At 38.9% G+C, this 24,097-nt stretch overlaps 1 long non-coding RNA gene across 1 annotated transcript; it reads left to right on the top strand.

Annotated features, from left to right (window-relative positions):
• Positions 1-2,385: 2,385 nt before the first annotated feature.
• Positions 2,386-21,212, top strand: LOC125613288. Its single transcript, XR_007343791.1, has 3 exons — positions 2,386-2,461; positions 3,095-3,129; positions 21,011-21,212. It is a non-coding gene; the product is annotated as an uncharacterized LOC125613288 (long non-coding RNA).
• Positions 21,213-24,097: the final 2,885 nt, after the last annotated feature.

Below are 24,097 nucleotides of genomic sequence, written 5' to 3'. Positions count from 1 at the left end.
CTAACCATCATCATCTCAATGGCTTGCTGGCATCACCTTTCAACCATTCCCTCTGGCAAAATGCCAGGCGTTATTCCGTTATTCCCACTTGGCTGTGGCCCTCAACAGATCACATCCTTTTTTCCTCCAATCATACGTCTGTATAACTGTCTGTAAAAACATAATATTTCCCTGTTTCTGAAAGTTCCCATGTCACATAAAACTTACATTTTAAAAATTTGAGTGCTTTTCCTCTTGTTAATTTATTCTTATTATAGAAGTCTCAATTACAATGTTAGTCAACTTTTCATTGCTATGACCAAATTACCTGCCAGGAACAACCTAGTGGAGGAAGTTTATTGTTGCTTATGGTTTCAGTTCACAGTTGGCTGACTCTATTGCTCTGGGTCCAAAGTGAAGCAGAACATCATAGCTTGGTGGAGGAGCACTTTTCCACTCATGGCAGCCAGGGAGCAGAGAGAGTGAAGGGGAAAGAGCCAGATGAAAGATGCACTTTTCCAAGCACACCCCAGAGACCCTCCTCCTCCAGCAGTACCTCACTTGCCTGCAGTTACCACCCAGTCAGACCATTCAAACTATGATGGGCAGATTAGGAGACATCTCTCCTAATCTAATCATTTCACTTCTAAGTATTTCTGCATTAACACAGGAGCTTTTGGGGCACCCCTTATGTTCAAACCATGAAGGTTTATAATCTTGTACTGGGTGAGGAAAAGAAATCCTTTCTCCTTTCCCAGTAAATAACATAAGTTTGGGAAACAATCTAAGGATTAAGGAATCAAGAGCCTAATAGGTACTTCAGTAAATGTCCACTCAAACCTTTATTTAGAAAGAATGTGTTGAGTTCTTGCTACATGTCCCAAGTGCTAGTGTAACAATGGTGATCAAGATCACTAGGATCTCTGCTTTCACCAAGATACAACCATTCACATGAAAGATCATCTGGATGAATAACTGAATGAGAAAGAGAAAGTAAAAAAGGAAGGGGAATGAAAACGAAGGAATTTCAGTGACTATATTAGAGATAGAGAAGAAAACTTCTGAGCTAGGTGGTCTCTAATGGGTCCTCAGATAACACTATCTGATTACACTTCCTATGGAGAGAAGCATGTACATTGTTTTTTTTTTGAGGCTTGAGATAGTTCTGTCAGGTATGGGTCTTCTTTAGTAATATCTAGGTCCACATAATGGATATTTTGACACAACATTTAGATGCATTAGATACACAAAGTTCCCAGAAAACCAAAGATGTCATGGTGTAACCACACATGATCCTTATAACTTAGATTCTAGTTCCTAGAACCTTTGAGGGAGGTGGAAGGAGGTCACCCCAGGTAGCCTGGATGTTTTACTATCACATTGAAGGTAGGAAATCCACATATGCAAGAGTATATTCCAGAGAATTTAGGAAGATTTCTAACATAGACTCTTGATTAGCTATTAAAAGGAAAGCAAAAAAAAAAAAAAAAAAACCAGACATGCATATTTAAGAAGCAAGCACAATGAAGCCCTCACATCAGCTCAAGTTCTTAAAGTTTGAATCTCTGCCATCCCATGGAAAATCCACGCTGATGTTCCTTTGCATTAAGCATTTTCCCCAGTTTACCATTGCTTCTTGATGAAGATGGATGGCTCTGTATCTGGCGTTCTAATTACATTAAAGAATAATGACCAGGAAGATCTTGGGGAAGAGAGAATAATTTATTACTCACATTACTTCCACCCTATCTAAGATGTGTTCAGAAGTAAATTGTCAAATTCTCCCAGAATTCACTTATCACACTTGGAGAACAAAGCACAAGTCGAGAACAAGGAGAGCCTCCGTGCTTTGACTTGTTGCCACAGAGTGCTGGTGGGAGTCCTTAGATATTTCCAACATTTCTGTCAACTTCACCCAGAGAATAATGCTCTCTGAAAGAAAAGGCTGGTGGTGCTGTCAGATATTACAGGTAGACCTGTTCTGGGCATGTGTAATTCTCTAATTAGCCTTATAAAGCAGATGGAATTATTCCTATTTCATAGAAGGAACAAACGGAAAACAACTTGCTCAAAATCACACAGTGGGTTTTTTTTATGGAATAGGAATTTGAACTCAAGTAAGACTCTAAATCCAAGTGATCACTTATATGCTAATTAGCTCACATGTCACCAACAACTATAGCTAGAACACTATAGTACCTAGTAGCAATTTGCTAGAGCCCTTAACATACAACAATAGTGACAAGTAAATATAATAATGTGCATGTCACTTTTGCTCATCCCCTGGCACAGGTCCTCCAGCTCCAGTAGGCAATGGTGCTCTGGGGTGAAGCAGGGCACCCTGCCATTTCGAGAGTTAGATCAGCTGGTAGGTTCATTACCTTCCATTTCATCCATCTGTGTACTATTTGGTGGGCAGAGGAAAGAGGTGACTTTGGATAGAAACAAAATTTGATCACTCAGTGGCAGGACTATTTCCCAGGTAGGTCTTGTGATTGACGATGTCATTTAACAGTGCTACTTTCAGTTTCCCTATCTGTGAAATAGGAGGATTCATGCAGAGTATCTATCTCACAGATAGGATTAAATATGTGTGAGATGGGCAATACAGGGTGAGCTGATAGGGAAGAAGAAAATTAATATTTATTTGATTCCCTTAATATGCTCACCTTCTCTATATCATGTGCATATAAATATGCATGACACTTTGAAAACATTGTTTCATTTTCCATAACAATTTGTCCAGGTGGGTCACCTCCTTTGTAGATGAGGAAATAGGACTTTGCAAGATTAACTGGCTTAACCAAAGTCCATGGTTAGTTTGTAATAGATTTGGATTTGAATTAAGTAAGGTGAATTGCATTTGATTTCCACAGTTCCAGACTGCCTTGGACTTTAACAATTGAAGACGTGGTTTTATAATGTGTTTTCTCTCATTAGAAATCATTAACTAGAGATGACTAAATATAAAGTTGAGACAGATTAGCTACCAAGTGCCCTCAAACTCTAGAACTATAATTGTATATTGGAAGTCTAATTGTGTAGTTGTACATGGTAAATCTAATTATCATTGTAATTGTGTAAGTCATATTTTTATTCATTCATTTTAATATAGATGTATGTGCTTGGGCAGTTCAAGGTATCAGAGTGGTAAGTAAGACATTTACTAATAAATGAAAAAGATAATTTCAGGAAGAAAAGTGCTCTGAAGTCAAATAAACAGGGTCTTGTGGAAGATGGGGAGGGAGTTTCCTTTAGGCAGGGGATCAGGGAAGCTGTGTGTGAGAATGTTTCTGAATCAAGCACTGAAGATGAGAAAGAGACAGCCATGTGGAGACAAGAAGAAAGAGCTCTCTAAGTAGTGAGAACAGTAAATGCCAAGCGTCAGAGGCAGGAACAAACTTGCAACTTAGAGGAACTGAAAGGAGACTGCTGTGGCAAGAGGGTGCTAAGGCCAGGGTGGGAAAGGCAGGCAGCAGCTGGACTGCATGAGGCCTGTGGGCCATGTTCAGAACTCTGAATCTTATTCTAGTTGTCCTGGAAGTCTCTAAAACGAATTTAAAATAGATGTTCTTGCCTCTGCTCCCGACACTGGGTGATTCATTCAAATTCCCTACGTGTCAGGATTTGCATTTATTAAGAAATTGTAGTACAATGAATCATCTAGGCCCTCATGAATCCAACATATATCTATCCATTTGCATGAGCAAGAATGTGAACTCTGAGAGGCACTAGCCAGCATCACTGCAAAAACCCTATGCTATAGATGAGAAGCTTCCTTGTTTATCAAAGGCACAGAAAGTATTTGCCTGGGTCACTGCTCCCAGACTTAACAGACATTGGTTCCCATAGGTTCCCAAGCCTAATTCTAATACACCAGCTTTCTGTCACCATGATAAAATACCTGAGATAAACAAAGGGGGAAACGTTTATTTTGGCTCATGGTTTCAGAAGTTTCGTTCCATGGTCAGCTGTTTCCATGCTGTTTTGGGGCCTGTGGCAAGGTAGAATGTCGTGGTATGGAGCATGTGGTGGAGCAAAGCAGCTCACCTTATGGCAGCCAGGAAGTAAAGAGGCCAAGGGTCTCAATATCCCCTTCAAGGGCACGTTCCTAATGACCTAACTTCCTTCCACTAGGCCCCACCTCCTAAAAGTTTCACCACTTTCCAATATCCCCAGAGGCTGCTGACCAAGTCTTTACCATATGTGCTTTGGGAAACATTTAGATCCAAACCATAGCAACCAGCATACTATCAACTCTCCCAAACCTTTCTCCCTTTAGCATCTGGGAAGAGTGGACTTTAGAACTTTGTAGTTGTGACATAAACTGGATTTGGACTCAGATACATGAATAATTTAGAATTCTACACTTGGTGTCAAGGGAGTGAACGTCTTTGAGTTCGGTTTCCTAATCTATAGATGGTGGTAGAAAAACAAATATCTCAGGATTATCGTAGAATAAAAACATAATCATAGATGAAAACAACCTGCACAATGCCTCCCATGTGCTCAAAAGTCCAGATTTTAAAAACTCAGGATAGCAAAACCTTGCCACATAAACTTAGGATCAGGTGAGGAGCAGCTAGCAATCTTCATAAACCATATATGTCTCTAATCTGTGGAACAAAAGAAGGGGGAGACCAGAATGAATCCAAAGTCAGAACCTTACTTCAAAATACAAATAACTTGGTTGAAAGAAAAAAAAAACCCACAAATTTAAATATTAGAATCAGCTAAACTTGGGAGATGGGAAAATGAATAATAAATGCAGGTAGAAATTTAGAGTTTTGTTTTATGCATACAAGGGGAATAATTAACTAATCTCAAAACATGTAAATTAGGGCTTAGAAGCATTTCAAAACACCACATCTAACTCCAGTTATAGATGCAGAATTTGCTACATTATAATAATTAGGCTTTTTTTTTACAAAAGATTTATTTATTTTGAATAGAAGTATTAAATATTATACTAATTACTGGTTATTTTACTTTGTACCCAGGGAAAAGAAATGAATATTCATTAGCTCCTTAAGCTACTGATCCTCCACCGACTAGACAGATTCCAACATCACCACAGAGCTGTGGGTGGGTGGAAAATGCTCCCTGTAAAACCAGGCTCACGCTACAAATCACAGGCCAATCTCTTCTGCTAATGTGCACGTGCTACAACCCCCTTGTGAATTCCCTTAACATTATACTGCCCAGAGCTCCCAGCTGGGCAGCCAATAAGCGAGAATAACTGTTAAATTGATCACAACAGAATTTTTCTGTCTACAGAATTCAGTGATCTTGAACAAGTCTTAAAATTTAAAACATGATTTTATAGAATAAAACTAACATCTCCATTCCAGTCATGCCTTTATCATTGCAAAGGACTATTTCAACACACATTTCAATCATTTTCTGACTTGGCTTTTGATTCTACTGTAAATGTACACCCCAAAAGGACCAGGCTTGAGGTTTTAATTAATGAGGCATGTTCACTGTTGCTCAATAGGTAAACATTTTTTTTTCCTTCAATGGAAGGGAAAACTAATTAGGCAATACATTTCTCAAGTACCAACCCTGTTAATTTTCAGAACTTGTTCAGTTTAGGACACACCTCTGGGTTGGAGTCTGTGAGCTGCTTGATTTTTAATTTTTATGGTTATTAAGTTTTGTGCTTGACCAAGTCCCTAACTCAGGAGGAAAGAGGCTCAGGGCTCTGGAGAGAACCTGTTCTTGCAGAGGGGTCTCCTGCTCCCCCTGTGGCCTGGTCTGTGAGGCTGACCTATAGCCTCAGTGGGGCACCTATGCTGGGAACAAGCTGTTAATTGGGCCAGATGGTGCTGGGAAAGGGTGACCAGATCAGGGTGCACATGGTGAGAAACAGAGAAAAGCAGCCCTGAGTCCTGTCTCCATGTGAGTAGAATCAGGAAGAGTGAAATTTCGTAAAACACAATTTCTTGAGAGTGTTCTTTCTAGAAAGCTTTTTTTTTTTTTTACTAGAGAGTGCACATTCCTTACAGTCTTATCCAGAGGAGAACGAAGAGGAAGGAGGTTTCAAATTTCTGGGGATCAGAAAAGAATAGGATTCATTCAACAGATATTTATTGAGTACAATTCATATGCTATACAGTAAACTCTTACTGTTTTGTGAAGCTCTTGAACCAAGCACATTCCTATAACCTTTCTTACATTTCAAGTTCAAGGGTCTAACTGCAGACCTCCTGAATCAACATCCCGAGGCAATGCCTACATTAAACTTTGAGAAGGGTTGCTAGACACTGTGCTAATTGCTCACCATTGATCTCCATTTAATGTGTTATACAAATAAAAGCCTAGCCCACACATTTACCAAAACTTGCTCATGACACATTAAGATACAGCTCTCATTCAAAGGAGTACTGCGTAGGCAATTACAACCCCATACGTGGACATTTCCATGAAGACCATGTGCCAAGCCAAGGAAGAGCCTTGCTTCAAGGCAAATGCTGGTGACTCCACCCACCTGATTCAGTCAAACCAACAGGGATCCTCTTTCTAAATTCAGGTTAGAAGACTTTCTGGGGAGCAACTGTAGGCACCAGGGAGACCTAGGAAACAAGGGCTGTGCTCACCTGGTTTCCACCTGGCAATGAGAAAGGGGAGATGAAAATGATCCAATTCACTTAGCTGGCTAATTCATTTAGACCCTTCACTAGTCTGTGTCCCTCTCCTAGGAGGAGTCACAGGAAATAGGCACTGGGAATGGGATGTCTCTAGTGATTTCACTGGGCAGTTGTATTACATTTTATCTTCATTTTCTGCTCTAACAGATGCTGGTAATGCCCCTTGATGGGTTCTGTAGTGCCACAGATTTTCCAAAGCCAAATGGAAGTGACTTTAAAGATATTGTAGAAATTAATGACCCGTGAGGCTTTTCTATGGACTTTTACCTAGTCTCCCTAGAGCTTCCTCCAGGTCAATCTTTATCAACTTGTCTATTTCCCAGCATCTTGTATTTACATTAAAAGTGATTGTAATTACAAACACAATACATAAATTTGTATTTTAGGAAAAATGTTAACATTGGGATGCATTTTTTGAAATTATGAAATATATTGTAATGCATACATTAACACAGAATAGTTTTGTGTTTGAATTATATTATATTATTCTGCAACTTGTTTTTTTTAAGTTTACTTGCATCCCCCCGCCCCCGCCTTAATCGATATAATTTTAAAATAGCTGTACAATGTTCCATGGAATAGATGTGCCATAGTTAATTTAATCATTCTCCTATTGATGACTATTTAGATTATGTACAATTTTTAAATAATTATAATAAGAGTTTTGAAGCTGGCTGGATGTAAGAGTGACATAAAAATCAAGAACTCTATATATCAATAGCTAATTTGGAAAATTAAGAAAAAAACAAAAAAAGTACAAGAATATGAAAATCATTTATAAACTTCATTAACTGATACAAAAAGACCAAAAAGTAAGCTATATATTCTATTTGTAGATAGGAAAATTCAGTATTGCATATATATATTAATCATCTCAATTATCTCCTTTAAAAATCAAGCCAATCTCAAAATGCCAGGGGGATAGTTTATGCGACTTGACAAATAGTGCAATTCTTATAGGACACTTTGTGAAGAATTGCCAGGATAATGAGGGAAAGAGAAAGACAATGCAGCCAAGATGCTACCAGGTTTTTTTTTTTTTTGGGGGGGGGGGTGGGTTCATCTTTATTATCACAATATGGGAGCCAGAGCCACCAGTATAAGCTGTTTCCCAAGTGAAGGTGCCAGGTAGAAAAGGTAGGGGCAGGAGAAAAAGGAAGAGAGATCAAAATCCAATTTAAGATAAATTTGCAAATCAAAATTTAAAAACATTACCATTAAGAAAATAAACCAAAAATGAAACATATTGTGACCAATAATCAATTACAAGAAAAGTTTAAAAGTTGCATGAAAGATGTGAGTTCTTTCTTCACTGGCTTTAAAACTAGGTACATATATTTCACTCAAAAAGAAAAAAAAAACTTTGTTTACTTTATAATGTTGAATCCTGAGGGAAGTGAGTGTTTTCTTCAGTGTAGGAAAAATTTCTTTGATAACTTTATTTCCCCCTATTTTTTTCCCTCTTTCTCTCCTGGCTGCTGCCTGGTCTTGCCTCCTCCTTTTTCTTCTACTTTCCTATAGAGGATGCAGCATTTGATATTTGTCTATTTACTTCCTTGTAGTGTTGACTATTCATTCATCCCTCATATTTTCTCCAAATCAAAGTAAGGTTGAAAAGTTTGGTTAGATTCAGACTGAGCACTTTGGTAAGAATACTTTAAAGGTTGTAACCTGTACTTTGCAACTGCATTGCATGTGCACCCCCCACCCCTGCTGCCCTTTTTCAGTTCCTAAAATCCAAGGACATGGGAATCCCTAACTATAATGAAATATGATAATAAATCTAATGGAGATAATATGCATTATTCTGGGGAGATGAATAAAGGATGATTAAATCTGCCTTGGAGAGTCAGAAAGTGCTTTCTTAAGCTATTCTTATTCAAATGTAGCTTACTATTTCTGACTTTCCTTGTTGGCTTCAGCAGGATTAATTACTCCTCTGTCAGTATCTTCAGAACACCATATTTTCATCAGCCACATCAGTTATCATATTTGACTAGTTATTTGTAATTCTCTCTCTGCCTTAGTTGTAAGTTTTTTGAAAGCATGGTAGAGGCCTCACTCATCTTTGTATTTCCAGTACCCAAGAGTGTCTACAACACAACATAAACTCAGAAAATGCTTTTTAATATACATGAATATGTGCTTAGATGGGTGAATGAGGTATGACATTAGTAATGTCAGCATATAAAAACGACATTCATATATTAACACAGTAACTTATGTAGATGTTGGACTTATAACATGTTAAGTATGAAAAAGATAGTCTTAATTGAACACACAGATGATTAGCAAATATTATTAAGATTCATCTTTGTTGCTTTTAAATAACAAATTGTGAAGACCCATTTGTCTCTATGGTTTATATAATCATTTGCCCCTCTTCAAATATTTCCCTGATGTCTAATAATACCGGAAAATGCTATTTTATACTAAAATTTGTATGCAATTCTTTTGTCTCCTGGTGGAAGTTGGTGGATCATGTGATTATCTTTGAGGCTAACAGCCAGTCAAGGTGGCTAACACAACCCTGAGAAAATGGGTTCAGATGTGTTTAGAATGATCACTTTTAGGAAGAGTCCCAGAGTCATTGCTTAACTGTAAGTCAGAGGGAAACTGAGTCAAGGCTCCAAGGGTAAAACATCAAGTTCTGAAATTTTAATAACACGCTGCACACAGTGACTCTCAAAGATTATTATCTACAGCTTTGAGACCTTATTCACAAAACACATCCTTTCTATGCTTCTCTTTATAGATGGAATTCACATTCTTATGCTAGTGTAAATGATAAACAGTAAATTCTTATTTTGCTAATAACTCCCCAGGCTCCTTCTTATCCTATGCCATGCAATCATTTTTAGCTCAGAAATATAAAAATAGTATGATACATGCCCATCAGCCTCTATCCTAAGGCTTTTTATACTACTGAAAACAAGTTTTGGACTTGAGAATAAACTACAGATATCCACTTCTGGGCAAGAAGTACTTTTTTATTTATTTTTTTATTTTTTTGGTACCAGGGATTGAACTCAGAGTTGTTCAACCATTGAGCCACATCCCTAGGCCTATTTTTGTATTTTATTCAGAGACAGGGTCTGAGTTGCTTAGTGCCTTGCTGTTGTTGAAGCTGGCTTTGAACTTGAGATCCTCCTGTTTCAGCCTCCCCAGCCACTGGGATTATAGGCATGTGCCATAGCACCCAGCTAAGAAGTATTTTTAACATGGAAACCCATTGCACATTTACATCCATGTTCTTGGATACTGACAGATGATGCATCCATATTTTATATTTATAAAATTAATTTTGCTAAGCACAACATCAATTGTCCTGTTCAACGTTTCAGGGGTAAAGGAGTGGCAGGTGTTGTGTAATTTGAGGAAGCACTGAATGGGGGTAAAAAAAAAGGTAGAGCTCAAAACAATTTTGAAAATAAATTTATTCTTACAAAAACATAAATGCAAGTGTCAAGAAATTAAATGGCAAAATGAGTGCATGGGCAAATAAGCTGATGAACTGTTTCAATGAAGTAGATAACACAATGTGACTGCAAGTTCCCACAATTGATAAAGCAGTGTGACAAACTGGAGTCCAGATTCCCAACCACCTCTGTACACAGAGGAATACCATTTTCATGTCCCATGATGTTCACGTGAAAAACAAATTAGAAGTTCAGCATAAGACCCACTAAAAGTTTCTCAATGTCTTCATAAAGAGCCCACTCTGTGCAAAAAGAGATGTTGTATGATACTTACATAAACTTTTGAAAACCTTCAAAGACATATTACATACTGTTTGTAGACCCTAGAATGTGCATTGACAGCATACACAAAGTGGATAAGAGAGATACATACCAATTCTGGAGCAGTGGATAACTCTGGGGAGTTGGAATGATTTGGAGAGGAGCATTAAACTATATAACATTTTATTTTTCAAAAATAATACATATGGCAAAAAGTCACTTTTTCATGACTACTTTGGAGTTCATTATTTTCTATGTTTGAAATTTTTCATAAAGATTTGTATGTGTAACATAAGGATGTTGCAATCCATTGCTCATTAAAGTAAATATGAGTACAAGGTCTTCTAGCCATCTTTTCACACTGCTCAGTGCAAGTAAATGGTAAACGCTGAAGGAAACGATTCAGTGTGAACAATTTGGTAAAGCAGTGGGGAGATGGTCAAATGATGGTACTGGGTCCCTGACTCTGGTGATTTACCCAACATTGTACCGTGGTAGACAAGGGGAAGAAGAATATCTTGCCTTCAGGAAATCCTCCCCAGATGTGTTTCTTCCCAAATGAGAATTTGATAAGCACCAGCCCTGGGTTCTCTGCCAAGTACTCCTGTCTTCTATTAAGTTCAGTGTCTTGGATACTTAGCTAAGCTGACACAGAGCAGATCCCCTCCTCAAGGACTGCGGAGCTCTATGAAGACTGGATGTGAGGTGCCTGGATGTGCACAGTTGAGGGTACTTGAAGGTGGAGCTTACTGACCTCTAGGCAGGTGAACGGTGAGGCACCAGATTCTATGCAAAGTTGATCACCACCATTCAGACTTTATTTTTTTTTTATTATATGAACAATTTAATCAACCAGAATGATTAGTGGTTTTTTTTCACTTGAAGTTTAATGAATGCAATGACAAGGCCACTTGGGCAACAATATTAAATATTAAATGGCAGCACACAAGAACATAAAGTCTTTACTGTATTCTTCACTGCTGTGCTATTTTCATTGCAACCTGTCAGCAAATGAATAAGCAAGTTCAGTATAGCCTGGACATTTTAAAGCAAATGTTACCAAACTGCCACCTTGGTCATTAAAATCATGACACCAAAAATTTTAGGAAAGCAGCCATAGTTTTAGAGATCTGAATACTGCCTTCCTTCAGCACCCCCGCCCCTGTTAGGACAGCAAAAAGATGATGCTCCTATTTTCCCTTCCAACTGTCCTTCTCTGTCCATTTCCAGGCTTCCTCTATAATCATTCTAATTGATAGCACCTGTGTGGTTACTGGGAGCTATCCAGTGATTTTTCTTGCTCCTTATCCCCAGTCCCTAGAAATGGCCATAGCTGTACAAAGCCATTACGTTTACAAGAGGAGTCCTCTATGAGGATCCAAGAAAGTGATTTCCTTTTGTACTTTCTGGATCCTTCAGAAGCCTTGATATACAAGTCTACTCAAATGCTGCAGGTTTGGGTTACGCTATCCAGGTCAGATACTTACTAGCCTTTTTTGGGCCAATGGTCCTTATGGAACCATTTAGTTTACCTCTGGTGTAGACCCCTGATTCTCAAAGGGTGGCCTCCCACCCATCAGCATCAACCTGAGAACTTGTTAAAAATGCAGAATGTCAGTTCCACTCAGGACCTACTGAATCAGAAGCTCTGGCAGCAGGGTCCCAGTCATCAGGATTTTAGCATGCCTACCCAGTGATTGTGATGCTTGTTAAGGTTTGAGAACTATACTTTACTGTCAATCCTGGTCCACGCAGAGGAGGTAGAGTACTCTGTGAAGAATGTGAACTCTGGAGCCAGACTTTCTGTCTTTAAACCCCACATTTTCAACTAACTTTGGATAATAAGGCATAAATCACAACTTTTGTGTGCCTCAGTTTCCTTATCTGTAAAATGAAGTCCATAGTAGTAAATCTACCTATTCAGGATGGTTGTGAGGATCCAATGAATTATTTCATAATTGTTATCTATTTATTTTCATTAAGTTCAACTACTCAGCAAGGCAGCTTCTGTGAAGAGAAGGAGGTCCTGGCCTAAGCTCTGCTGTGGGCAAAACCATTTACCTCTCTCAGCCTCAATAACTTCATCTGGAAAATAGACAATTACATCTGAACCACTTGCTCCACTGAGCTGCCCAGCAGACAGAGAAAATTCCTAAGTGTCCTGTAAGCTGAAAGCCTATCCAGGCAAGGAAGTTAACCTATGCCACACTCATCAACGTGGCCATGTGAGTTTCCCTCGTTAGCTCCAGTACAAACCCAAAAGAGCCATCTCTTTTAGTTTCTTTCCACCAGCTGATCCTCCTACCTTCTTTTAAGACAGCATTCAGTTCATATTGAAAGCAGCTACCATTGCCTACTAGTTATTTTTTAAGGGTGTTGTGTAGTGCTTTTTTTTCAGTATCAGGGGTTCTTTCTCCTCCTCAGTGACATAATTCTTACTAAACAAACACTTGTTATTCCCCTGTAGTTTCCATCTGAGTTGAAAATATGCCCAAATTAGTAGCATGACTGATGGGTTGACGTCCTTCTAGAGTTTGGAGTAGCCACCCTGAAGATGCATTATAATAATACCCATTTATTGAGCAACTATTAGGAACAAGGTACGTGCTAGGGCTCCACAGACCTCATTGATTTCTAAGAACAACCTCATAAGGAAAGAATTACCACCATCTGTATTTTACAAACAAGGAAATAAGGGCTGAGAGATTAAGAAACTAGATCAAAGTTTTCTTTCAAGAAGATCTCTTCAATTCCAAGAGTTCTTGTATCGGATACATATGCAAGAGTAAAATCATCTTGTCCTGCCACTCTTTGGGTGCTTTGAAAACTGAAAACATAAGACAGCAACAAAGGCAGGTTTTTCAGCTCACATCCCACACCCCTCGATAGGAAGACCAGAATTTGAGTAGGGCACCAGTGATGTTTTAGAAACGAAGGCTTGAGAAGCACCTCATCATTCTCCATGTGCTATCTTGTCACCAATAAGATCAAGACTCTGTTTTGGATGGGCACCTAATTTCCCCCAAATGAACCCAACCATCCCCTCCCGTCACATTACTCTGTGATTATTTAGTTTAAATGTACCTCTTTATTTGTGGTCCTCCACCACACACATACTGGGGGCATTGCTTTTTGACCAACAATTGAAAGACACCAGTTGTTCATCCAAAACATCTTTGGTTGACTTTATTTTGCATATATTTATTATTAATATTTCTATTCTGCAGTGCTGGGGATTGAACCCAGGGCCTCTTGTGTGCTGGGCAAGTGTTCTATGACTGAGCTATACCCCAGCCCTTTAAATATATTTTTTCATCCCTGAAAGAAGCCAGTTAGCACAGAGTCACTTGGAAAAGTCTATTTATATCTAAAAGTTTATTTTAAAATGTAAACTACATAAGATAACTCTCTCTATTCATGGAAATCTTCTTAGGAGTTGAGAGAAAAATGTCCAAAGATCACCAAATGGGTATACATAAAAAACCCTAGAACTGCAGAAATTTACATGGAGCCAGAAGATCTTTCAACCAACCTCCTCACTTGTCAGGTGCAATCACTGGGAGCGGTGGAGGTAGACTCTACCCACTCCTGCAACTGGCAGGACCAAGACTCAAAGCTCAGTTTTCTTTAAATGGGTTTTTTTTTTTTTTTGCTTTGCTTTGTTATGGTGCCTTGAAAAAAAGTCTTATGTTGTTTCCCAAGCATACAGACCTGAGAATTGCCCTATTTGAATAAATTAATTTGCTAACTCAATTGCAAATAGAATGCAATTTGGTAGATCTTTTCACCCCATGCATGAAGTTCTGCTAAGGTTCAGAGTGCATTTACTTCCACTTTGGAAGTAGATTTTGTAAAATTCCTTAGCTGTTACCCATGGATAGTGTGAATTTATAGAGTGCTAGTCTGGACAAAAATAGCATTACAACATAAAATGCATCATTAATACTTTAAAACCCAGTATGATTTATATTTATATAAATAACATAAAAGAAGCCAATTAAACCAAAGTCACTGGAGTGTAAATAACATAAAAACTTATTGTTCTGTAAGCTACTGAAAATAAACTAATAATGAAAGTATTTATCATATGTCTAATAACCAAGCAGGTACGAGTGGGTTAAGCAGATGGCAGGGGAAACAGTTATTTTCCGATACCTTCTAATGCAAGCCTAATATTTCCATCTAATTGATCCATTTAAAATGTGACATTTTATCTGAAAGTTACCTTTTGTCCATTTGAGTAATTAATAATTTAAGTGGAACAAGGACGTCTTGATTCAAACACTTTGTAATCTGGCTAGGAGGATATTTAGAATTCATTACAGTACATTAAACTTGCAGTGAACAGTTAGCTTCATTGCAAAATAAATAAATAGCCAATTTGCTTCGATCAGCAGAAATTCTGATAAAATCAGCAAAACACCAATTAAAATGTGAAAAATGTCACCTACCGTAGTTATTCTAATGGAACATGGAGTTAGAGGAAGGAACTGATTCAATGTTTATTTTCATACCAGCTGTGGCTTTCAAATGTAAATCACTCGACTCTGCTAGTATAGCTTGCTCCCCACAGCCCCTGCATGGATCCCATGGTTGAACAATTTGTAGTATTACATAACAAGGCAGTTCTGCCAGGGCTGTGGTCTATTTCCTTCATTCTCTGGCAAAGAATTGTTTCCTTGAAGTATTTCACCAGTCTTCTCATTTCCAGGAGTACTGCTAACTGATTGAAGGAGAAAGCCCTGACAAATATCCAAAGTTCTTCCAGGCACACGTGAAAACTGTCTAGTGTCCTGGCAGTCACTTTGGGAAGAGAGTCTGTTTTCCTTCTTATCATGTCGATACTTTTATTACATTAATACAAAGATCTGCCTGCAACCATTCAGACCTTTGTCACAGAATGGCAAGTTCAACTTTAATACATATTTGCTAATTTCTAGCATGCAGTCCAGGACCATGAGTGTCCAACAAGTTCTGGATGGACAGAGAAGCACCACCTCAATGTTAGTCTCTTTCCATTAATTCTGTGGCAGGTGCTCGGACCTCCTTATTTCAGAACCCAGAAACTGGTTTTCAGTTTATCACTGCCTTTGAAGTGAAGGAGAACAATTATAGTGAATGAAGAGAAAGCTACTTAACACTTCATTGCATGCCCTGTTTATCTTTTTTAAAGAACAAAAGTAAAATTGGCTCAGACTGCAAGATGGGTTTCCTTTCCTCATCTGCTTTTTCTTCTATGTTGGCAGTTTCTTCTTGACAGAAACCATGAATTCATTTGTAACAAGCTCTGTGGAATCTCTGTCAGTTCTGGCCACTTCAGAAATCAGTAACAGGAAAGGAATGTGCAAAAATGAAAACAGTTGTGCCGTGTCATGGGCACTGTTTTCTTCTTTGGGGTTTTCTCAAAATGCTGCTTCATAATCTTTTCAATAATTAGAAGCAATCGATTTTTAAGAAGAAATGTTTACTAGGAGACCCTCAGCATGGAACATGGTCTGTTTGCAAATGAACTTGCTCATTATTCAATTAGGAAATCAAGCTTAAATTTAAGCAAATCTACAATTCACCACCCCGCCTCAAATTAAGCTTTAACATCTTGGGGCAACCCATAATGAATTGAAAATTAAATGAAATAACAGTTTTACTGAATTCAAAACAACTAATTGTTTGAGAACCGCTTTAACCCATTTGAAGTTTTGCCCAATTCCTGCCCTTGCATTGCATGCCTTGAATTTTTATTTTTCTTTGAGTTGGGAGGTTCCTTTTAATAAGGGGAAGGGTCAGTTCATTTGCCAAGAAGATGAGTACTGGATGTATGCATTGAGCACAATGCAAAGCTTAATGCTGAGTATGACCGTCTGATTTTAAGACTCCATCTGTCCCCTTAAAGAAAAGTAGAGTGGTCACAGATTCCCACCTGCAACTGGTCATTTGTTTCCACTTAATTAGAAAGCACAATGGGGTAGTGAAATCAGAAAGGACTCTGTCTCTACCACCACCCATCACTTACCACCACGTTTGCTGAGATTGTAGGCAAATCCTAAGCCTAATTTTCCTGTATTTGCTGAGATTATACGTAAATCCTAAGTCTCATTTTCCTGTATTTGTATTATGGGATAACAACATATCTGATTGACATGACTGCCGTGAGGATTGGGTGATAGTAAATATAAAGCATGTAGAATAATGTTCAGCACATAACAATCACTCAATGAATTCCAGACTTTATAATTAGTCCCTGCCATGTGTATTTAAAGAACAGTACCAGGTAAATTAATAAGATGCCAAGTCTTGGTCCCCATCGAGGTTACCAGATTCTTCAAATAAAAATATAGAATGCACTATCTGGAACATACTTATACTAAAAACATTACTCAGTTTTCTGGAATTCAGCTTTAACAAAGTGTCCTATACTATTATCTGGCAACTTCATGTTTAAGTTCTGGTTCTTATGGACCTTAGGATTTCATGCCTTGTTTTAATTTTCAGGAAATCAAGCAAAGGCAAGGTGGGAAATGAAATGTTTAGATCATTGCCTTAATTCTTTCCTTCACTTTGGGCATAGAGGCAGGAAGTTTCCCTTGTCACTTGGATGTCCTTGGGATGCCATGACATGCAATCAACAGCACCTGTACTGGCTGATAATTCAGAGGATGTGATGCCCTTGTTTATAGCACCTTCAATTCCACAGACATTTTTACTTGACTAATTCACTGTTTTATACCAGGCAGGGGGTGGGGAAGAAATCATTCAAACTAAATGCTACTTTGAAGTTCAGTTACTTGGCTGGAAAACAGCAGATAAATTGATAATTGCAAATGGTCTGAAATTTGAATGATTCTTTTTCCACTTCAACTAAATCTATTGAGCACACCCAAATAATTTAAAAGTGCTGAAAATAAGCAGTATTGGGATTAATGAAAGCAATATATTCACTCTGTTGCATTTATTATTTTTAAATTATAGTACTCCCACTTGAAGAAATGCAATGAGGTTGAAATGAAGCAATTTTGTTGTTAAATATTGTCATTTAGAATAAAATGCATGGGACTTGGAGACTGAAATTGCACAAGCCATTGCTATTTTCTGTTTATCCTTAGTTATTTTCAAGTGAACAGAAAAAAATGTAATAATACAAAAGTCTCAGTGACTTCACAGGGAATCAACTAGACTTGGCACAAAAAGTCCTTGGATGTGAAGTCCAGGAAAGTCAAGATGGGCTTCCAGATCCCTGCAGCTCCTTGGGGGTTCAGTTAAGAACTACTATGGATCAGTTCTAACTTAACATCTCACAGACAGAGTGGGTCTTAGGAAACTTTATTCTTGGAATCAGACAAACTGGGGCATTGGAAGGTTCCTAGAGACATAGAACATATTTTGTAGTGGGGAGATAGAAAAAAACAAAATATTTTATGTCAGATGATGATAAGCGTTTTGAAAAAAGATGGGCTTTTTGGCTGTCTAGCTTTGGGTAAATTACTCATCCCGAGTTTCAGTTTTCATAACTTATGAATGGGAGATAATATTTACCTCACAGGGTTCCCTTGAAGAATAGAGATAATTTATGCAAAGAACAGACAGTTCCTGGGGAGCAGAAACAGTAATTGTTTTTATTGCTCTTATTTTCAGTATTATTTTCCTGCTTTATCTTGTTAGAAAATAAAATGAGTAAAGGTAGAATTGCCAGACAAAGTATGGGATGCCAATTACATTTGAATTTTAGATGAAGAATAGGGTTTTTGTTTTGTTTTAGTATAAGTATGTCCCATATATTGTTTTCTTTCAAATAAACAATGAATAGTGTTTAGCATAAGTCCCACATAGTGTATACTATATACTTATTCTGTATGCTCTATGGGACTTACTTATGCTAAACATTATCCATACCCATTGCTTATCTGGAAATTTAAATTTATGTGGGTATCTTGCGTTTTCTCCTCTAACTATGGCGACCTGAAGCAAAGGGTCTCTTCCAGGAAACTGTTAAAATTAAGAATCGCCTGAGATAAATTCTCCAGTCCTACTAACTTCTCTGTAACTTTGATGTTTTCTTAGTTTTGTTTTCTTTTAAAATCGGTGTGATCGAAAATTTTATTTAAGAAAAGGTGCATAGTGTTAATATCTTCAGGGCAGCTCTGGATTCCTTACAGCAGGGTTCTGTGCATGTGTGGTCACTAAAGGCGCACCCTCCTGTGTAAAACAGAGTGGGACAGAACAGCGACCTACCTTGTAAGGCATCTCAATGGCACACTCTGAGGCGTGCAGGGACGTTAGCACTTGTGAAAATTGCCTAAGAAAGGGAAGCCACTGTTGCTACTGTTCACTTGTTCTTTCAACAAGAATATTTTGGGTTCCCACTACCCCACAGGCACTGGAATACAGCAGTGAATATAACTTCCATTGTTGGGGGGTTCCATATACACACGCTCCCTTCATTGAACTTACTTTCTATCCGTGAAGACAAACAATATACTATGTTGCTATGAACAGAAGAAAGGGAAGGTGGGGTAGAGAGGAGGCAGTTATTCTTGGTAGGGCAGTTGCAGAAAGAGGGGGATGCTGATGAGTGATATTTGCATAGAATCCTCAATGAAGTTAGAAAGCAAGCCACACAGACACCAGGGGGAGAACTTTGGAGGGGAAGGGAAGAATGCAAATTGTTATCACAGTCTATCAGGAAAACAGAACACACACTTGGACGACCCCTCCTAAGTGGCTCCAGGTCTGAAGAGGTGCCACTTTGGGAGCCTCTGCTTATTGGGAGCAAACACTGCCACCTGCAGCCAGTGCCTTGATCTAGCTCTGCCAGCCCACTCCATGCTGGACTAAAGGCTGGACCTTCACCTCCTCCAACTCCGTTTTTGCTTTCTATTCAGCCGTGCTCTTTTCTTAGCTCTTACTATCTTTTCCCATGTTGAATGATTACTACAAAATTCAATCCCTTCCAGTGACTAGTCTGGAGCCAGGCTTCTGGCATTTGGGACTCACCTCTGTTTCTTGTCATCTGGCAGTGTGCATAACTCACTGAGATGCCCTTCAGGAGAAGTATAGCTTATTGAAAGTCTAAAAATGCAGCTTGACTAGTGAAATTTAGTACCTTCAAATTTTCCTTCTCCTAGAGCTCTTGAAAGTACTTTCGAGAGCAGAATTCTTTCAAATTCCTTGGTAATATGCCAGCACTATATTTAAGTGGTTCTTGAATTTGGCAATTTCAAAAGTAGGGTGAACGTTTCTTTATGACATTATTGTCTTCTATTAAAAAGTAAAGACCAACTTCAATAAATTAATGTGTTAGGATTTACACATTCAATATTGTAAAGGGCTTCTTGTTTTTAAAGTTCTCGCTATTCCTTTTGGTAAGTGTATTACCACTGCAGTGGTGGATAGAAGAGATACCAAGACATGGTTCCTGCCATTTCTACCAGAATTAGCCCTTATACCTCCAGGATACTGGGACATAAAAAGTTTCATCTGAGAGGCTTCTGAAAGTTTGGTAGGAGCCATCAAAGACCTGGAAACAATGATTTTTCAAGCTTTCTGCACAAGAAAGCTTTGACGTCGTCTATCAGCAATTTCTGGTGCTATTGGCAACACAAGAGCCCACTAAAGGGAAAACCATTCAGGCTAGAAATTCCTTACACTGAATTCTTCAACCTGTTGAGAAAAAGGCAGAGTGCATTGTTAAGCTATGGTAGCTTGCTAAGTGCTACAGTTAGGAACTTGAATGTCTCCCAAAGGCCCATATGTTAAAAGTGCTACTGGGAGGGTGTGGAAACCTCAAGAGGTAGGGCCTAGTGGAAGGTCCTAAGATCATTGGGAGCATGCCCTTGAAGGCGATTATGAGACCCTAGCCCCCTCTTTACTCTCTTTTGCTTCCTGACCATGAGGTAAATAGTTTCGCTCCACCATGCACTTGAGCCATGATGGGGTCAACTGCTTGTATAGCTTACTTTAACTACCAACTTATATGTATACTGAGGTCTGAAAAGCTGCCACAGGTAACCGGGCAATGCTAACTGATCATGGATCTCTGAAACAACCCTTTTCTTTTATAATGATTATCACGGGTACTTTGTTATAGTGATGGAAGGCTGACTAACACCCTAAGTCATCCTTTAGGCAAATGAAACCTTCTTTTGCTTTTGCTAAAATTCAAACTCCCTCCACCTGCTTACCAAGGGTTTTCATTTCTATAAAAAATGGCCACCATCTCTCATTTTCTTATACTGAGATTCTTGGCTATAGCTTCTGCCATTCTACCACCTTGGATCTCATTATCTCCCCCAAATAATCTTTAAAAAAATAAAAACAAACAAACAAACAAACAAACTCTCAGATTAATCCACCAGGCTAGTTTTATCTAGAAAATGGCTTTCAAAAATAGCATTATATTAAGAATCTATTTCACATTGTAATTACCTACCTTTAAAAAATTCTCCATGAGGGGCCGGGGCTATAGCTCAGTGGTAGAGTGCTTGCCTAGCATGTGTGAGGCACTGGGTTTGGTCCTTAACACCACATAAAAATAAATAAATAAAATAAAGATACTGTGTCTATCTACAGCTAAAGATATTTTTTAAAAAGGTTTTTAAAAAAATTCTACATGAGGGTGGAAATGATCCTGGACTTTTTATTTTGTAGCAGTGAAGATGAATCGCAACTTCCCCAAAGTTCTTCCATGTCACATCAAAAATCGAAAGCAGAACATCAGAGCAGCAGCACTAACAGCTTCCTCCCATCCCCCTCAAAGAACCTGAAATGGAAAAGGGTAGCTTCCCAAAGCAAACACGATGAAAAAAATGTATTTATTAGTGAAGAAAAATAAAGTTTCCTCTCCATGCTGTTCAGTTATCCTGCTCATTTCTTAATAGTCCTACATTCATAAAAGGCCAAAGGACTCTGACCTTGACAAGCTAACTGAGCAAGAAAAGGCAATCATGTGTACAAGGCTGTCACCCACCCCACAAATTATGATAAAATATACCTCAGGATTGGAAAAAAGAGTTGCATATCTCCAGTGACATCCACAGTAGTACATTTAAGGATTTGAATAGAATAGCAATTTATTTTGCACCAACATGTTTTATGGTTATCATCAAGCATTATGTCTTCAGAGACTGAAAGGTGATGTTTTTATGGACTCTGGCTCCTTGTTGCATTATCTTCACAGCTCAGAAATGATCTCTCATTCTTTTTTTAATTTCCCCTTCTCACCTCCTGCCTTTGCCCCTCATTTAACAAAGCAGCCATTTTTTTGTAAAGGAAAGGGGAAAAAAAATAAAATGAATCCGCATCAGACAAAGGGCACAGACGAACAGATTTCCAACCCTGCGTAGTTTCAGAATGAATGATTATCTGGCTAATTAGTGAAATAAATAATAATAATTGCCTGTCCCTCTTCATTAGTGCACTTAATAGCAAATGGAACCCCAGTGCAGAGTTCCAGAGAGCTGGTTTCACAGCATAGGACTCAGTTCCGAGTTGGAAAAAGACTCAACTCTGTTGCAGACATCCAAGGGTCAACCCTAAACTCAGAAGAGCAAGAACTCTTGGGAGATTTAGGATATGCAAAGGAGCTGGTTTGAGACATACAGGGAATGCTTCTAGTTTCCTTCCAAGTTTAAGAATTATACCATGTTCCAGACATCCAAGAAGTAAGAGCCAAGATCTTCCAGCACAAACCACTGGGGTCAGAAACGGAAGAAAGGATTCTAACTGTTCCAAGTTTATCAACCATGTCCATGTACTTAAAGTCTGATCCAAGTCCTCTGCAGCATTATGTGCTCAGGATTCTTGTTAAACCTGAAAGTTCTAGGCTACCCATTGATCCAGAAGCTCTGTGCATGAGCCTAGAGTCTGCTTGCTCATCTGGATCCCCAGGTGTTCCTAATACACCTGCAACTGAAGAATCTCTGCAAAAATGAGTGGCTGTTGAGATTGGGTATTGCTGTGAAATAAAGCATGTTTCTGCCTGGTGGAGAAGATGTAGTAGCAAGAAATCTCATCAGATTTGACCAACCTCTTACAGAGCTTTACCCTATGGTGCAGCCACAACATCCTTATTGCCAGAACCACTCTTGCACCACCCTTGAAACAACATTTGAAAATACCATGAAACCTCGTTGCTGTTCTGCTCCCTGGAGCCAGCCCAGCCAAACAAATTACTCAACACTGAAAGCATTTGATTGGCTTCTAATGAGGCAGCAGATCAGCTTTTAGGGGTCTGTTCTCCGTGTGATGTATGAGTCGAGCTCCTGTTAATGTTAATCAGTGGGGAGTTCCTACTGCGCAGGCAACTGTCTTATAAAGCTACTTGACTCTCGAATTATCTTAAGTCTACTCTTCTTTCTGCGTTTTGAAGTCCACAAGTGTTCAGATGCCAGTAGGAAGTGGGAATAAAAAGTCTGTCTTTAAACACTGCTCATTTTCTGAATTAACCTCCTTAAGATGTCCTTGGCCCCATTCATGCATGCTGCTTCCCCAACTGTGATACCTTTACCCAATCAAGTGGAATAACTCATTAATTCTACTACACTGTGCTTACCACTGGGGAGACAGGGGTGTTGCTTGAGCTTGAACTGAGAGTCTAGCCTGAAAACAGACTGGTAAATAGGAAATTCTAATACTGTGGCACCCACAGATGGACTCTCCAATGATGAAGGGGAGCTTCTTGAGAGGCAGAGGAATGAAGCTCCAGAGAAAATGCCCAAGAGAAGAGCAATTCTGCAAGGAAAGGAAGAGCTTAAGCTAGGACCAATTACCCAACACACTCCAGCCCATCTAAGCCTCCCACATAGGCACCATGCCCAGACATGATTCTTTCAGAGGACCACAAAAAAATGTCATAGTCCTGAGTTATATTAAAATAATAAGAAAAAAAAAACCCTGAATGCTATGATGATAAACACAGCCACACACTACAGAACACTTCAGTTAAGGAAGGGCTGTATGTGTAATAATGATCCTCTAAGATTGTATCACCTAGTAACATTGTAGCATGTTAGTATAATCTATGATGATCAAATGATGACAAAATCACCTACTGACACAGTTCTCGAAATGTGTCCCCCATCATTAAGCAATGTATGACTGTATATAACAATGAATCCAGAAGGGGTTATGCTCATTTTATACCAAGACAGTTGTAAAATATTGTGGTAAGCCATTCTTATAGACCGTGGCCGCCATTAGAAGATGGCGCCGGCTTCCACTGTGGCCTATGATAAACAACTCCTTTTATGGAGAGTTGGCGCGTAATCCCTTACCACCCTATGAGAGAGATCCACGTAGCGGCTTAGGATTGGGATGCGGGGGGCTTTATTAAGCTGTGCTTGGGTGTGTCGGGCGCGGGCGCTAGAAGATGATACATGACTCAAGGCCTGAATAAACTGTTGAAAGAAGAATCCTGTGTCGTGTTTCCCTGGCTGGTGAGGGGTCGCGACAGTTGGTGGCCCACACGGGGAACATATTCCTCGAACCCAGGATCCAGAACTTTCAGCAGTCAGGGTGGTGCACCAGTAAGTTCCCAGCTAAGTGGGAATCCGCAAGTAAGTAGCGGGACGCTCCTCTGTAGAAAAGGAGAGAGCGGGGATTTCATAGAACGGAACGCTCCTCCGTAGAAAAGGAGAGAGCGGGGATTTTTGTACTTTCACTTTCATTATATCTTTGGAGACATTATGGGCGCTACCTCTTCAAGCCCAATTTTGTTGGCCCTAGATGGGTTGCTAC

Source organism: Marmota marmota, unplaced genomic scaffold (assembly GCF_001458135.2).
Source record: "Marmota marmota marmota unplaced genomic scaffold, marMar, whole genome shotgun sequence".
In the NCBI taxonomy this organism is placed as follows: Eukaryota; Metazoa; Chordata; class Mammalia; order Rodentia; family Sciuridae; genus Marmota; species Marmota marmota.
This window is presented reverse-complemented; position numbering and strand designations above follow the sequence as displayed.